Raw genomic sequence first — 3,311 nt, 5'->3', positions numbered from 1 at the left:
TTTTTTGGATCCCGTGCCACCTTGGAAACGTTGAGGATGCTGCTGCCACATGGGTCTCGCATGTCAATCCCCTCAGAACGATAAATGTTTCTTTTCTTCGATTTTTTTACCAACTGATTTTTGATTTATTTTTTCTTTCGATCCCCTGCCGCCTTTAAAACTTTGACGACGCTGCTGGCTCATGGGTCCCGATGTCAGCCTCCCCGTACAAGAAACATGTGATATCTTGTTTATTTTGCAGACAATAAAAAGTGTATTTCGCTCTGAGCTATTGCAAACGGATAAATTATATCTTTATTTTTACGTAAACAAACTAATATGTTGAATCTCCTTGTTTTTGTTTTGTTTTTGCGAAGCATAGGACTTTCTTGTTATTGGAGTGGGCTGAAATTGTATGAGTCAAAAGGCGTCCAGCAGGTTAGAAAGCCCAGATGGCCATGCAGCCCCAGCAGGGATACATTCTTTTCTTTTGGTCCTGTGCCGCCTTGGAAACGTTGAGGACGTTGCTGCCTCGTGGGACCCGCATGTCATCCTCTATGAACTATAAAAGTTTCTTTTCTTGGATTTTTTTCACCCTCTGATTTTTGGCTATTTCCTTTTTCTTTTGTTCCCCTGTGATACGTCTCCGACGTATCGATAATTTCTTATGTTCCATGCCACATTATTGATGATATCTACATGTTTTATGCACACTTTATGTCATATTCGTGCATTTTCTGGAACTAACCTATTAACAAGATGCCGAAGTGCCGATTGCTCGTTTTACTGCTATTTTTGGTTTCAGAAATCCTAGTAAGGAAATATTCTTGGAATTGGACGAAATCAACGCCCAGGGTCCTATTTTGCCACGAAGCTTCTAGAAGACCGAAGAGTCAACGAAGTGGGGCCACGAGGTGGCCAAACCACAGGGTGGCGCGGCCCAAGCCCTGGTCGCGCCAACCTATGGTGTGGGCCCCTCGTGACGCCCCTTGACCTGCCCTTCCGCCTACAAATAGCCTTCGTCGCGAAACCCCCAGTACCGAGAGCCACGATACGGAAAACCTTCCGGAGACGCCGCCGCCTCCAATCCCATCTCGGGGGATTCGAGGAGATCGCCTCCGGCACCCTGCCGGAGAGGGGAATCATCTCCCGGAGGACTCTACGCCGCCATGGTCGCCTCCGGAGTGATGTGTGAGTAGTCTACCCCTGGACTATGGGTCCATAGCAGTAGCTAGATGGTTGTCTTCTCCCCATTGTGCTTAATTGTCGGGTCTTGTGAGCTGCCGAACATGATCAAGATCATCTATCTGTAATTCTATATGTTGTGTTTGTTGGGATCCGATGAATAGAGAATACTATGTTATGTTGATTATCAAAGTTATATCTATGTGTTGTTTATGATCTTGCATGCTCTCCGTTACTAGTAGATGCTCTGGCCAAGTAGATGCTTGTAACTCCAAGAGGGAGTATTTATGCTCGATAGTGGGTTCATGTCTCCGTGAATGCAGGGAGTGACGAAACCTCTAAGATTATGGATGTGTTGTTGCCACCGGGGATAAAACATTGGTGCTATGTTCGAGGATGTAGTTACTGATTACATTACGCGCAATACTTAATGCAATTGTCTCGTTGTTAGCAACTTAATGCGGAAGGGGTTCGGATGATAACCTTGAAGGTGGACTTTTTAGGCATAGATGCATCGTTGGATAGCGGTCTATGTACTTTGTCGTAATGCCCAATTAAATCTCACTATACTCATCATAATATGTATGTGCATGGTCATGCCCTCTTTATTTGTCAATTGCCCAAGCTGTAATTTGTTCACCCAACATGCTTGTTTATCTTATGGGAGAGACACCTCTAGTGAGCTGTGGACCCCGGTCCAATTCTCTATACTTGAAATACAATCTCTTGCAATACTTGTTCTACTATTTTACTGCAAACAATCATCATCCACACTATACATCTAATCCTTTGTTACAGCAAGCCGGTGAGATTGACAACCTCGTTGTTTCGTTGGGGCAAAGTACTTGGTTTGCGTTGTGCGGGTTCCACGTTGGCGCCGGAATCCCTGGTGTTGCGCCGCACTACATCTCGCCGCCATCAACCTTCAACGTGCTTCTTGGCTCCCTACTGGTTCGATAAACCTTGGTTTCATACTGAGGGAAAACTTGCCGCTGTACGCATCACACCATCCTCTTGGGGTTCCCAACGGACGCGTGCTTGTACGCGTATCAAGCTCTTTTACGGCGCCGTTGCGGGGAGATCAAGACACGCTGCAAGGGGAGTCTTCACATCCCAATCTCTTTACTTTGTTTTTGTCTTGCTTAGTTTTATTTACTACTTTGTTTGCTGCACTAAATCAAAATACAAAAAAATTAGTTGCTAGTTTTACTTTATTTACTATCTTGCACTCTATATCAAAAACACAAAAAAATTAGTTACTTGCATTTACTTTATCTAGTTTGCTTTATTTCTTGTTGCTAAAATGGGTACTCCTGAAAATACTAAGTTGTGTGACTTCACAACCACAAATAATAATGATTTCTTATGCACACCTATTGCTCCACCTGCTACTACAACAGAATTCTTTGAAATTAAACCCGCTTTACTTGAATCTTGTTATGCGAGAGCAATTTTCCAGTGTTAGTTCCGATGATGCTTGCTGCCCATCTTAATAATTTTGTTGAATTGTGTGAAATGCAAAAATATAAAGGTGTAGATGGTGACATTATAAAATTAAAATTGTTCCCTTTCTCATTAAGAGGAAGAGCTAAAGATTGGTTGTTATCTTTGCCTAAGAATAGTATTGATTCATGGACTAAATGCAAGGATGCTTTTATTGGTAGATATTATCCCCCTGCTAAAATTATATCTTTGAGGAGTAGCATAATGAATTTTAAACAATTGGATACTGAGCATGTTGCACAAGCATGGGAAAGAATGAAATCTTTGGTTAAAAATTGCCCAACCCATGGATCGACTACTTGGATGATCATCCAAACCTTTTATGCAGGACTGAATTTTTCTTCGCGGAACCTATTGGATTCAGCTGCTGGAGGTACCTTTATGTCCATCACTCTTGGTGAAGCAACAAAGCTTCTTGATAATATGATGATCAACTACTACGAATGGCACACGGAAAGAGCTCCACAAGGTAAGAAGGTAAATTCTGTCGAAGAAACCTCTTCGTTGAGTGATAAGATTGATGCTATTATGTCTATGCTTGTGAATGGTAGGCCTAATGTTAATCCTAATAATGTTCCGTTAGCGTCATTGGTTGCTCAAAAAGAATATGTTGATGTGAATTTCATTAAAAATAACAATTACAA

The sequence above is a fragment of the Lolium rigidum genome, chromosome 3, assembly GCF_022539505.1.
Source record: "Lolium rigidum isolate FL_2022 chromosome 3, APGP_CSIRO_Lrig_0.1, whole genome shotgun sequence".
Lineage (NCBI taxonomy): Eukaryota > Viridiplantae > Streptophyta > Magnoliopsida > Poales > Poaceae > Lolium > Lolium rigidum.
The sequence above is the reverse complement of the archived record's forward strand: the minus strand, read 5'-3'. Positions refer to the sequence as shown.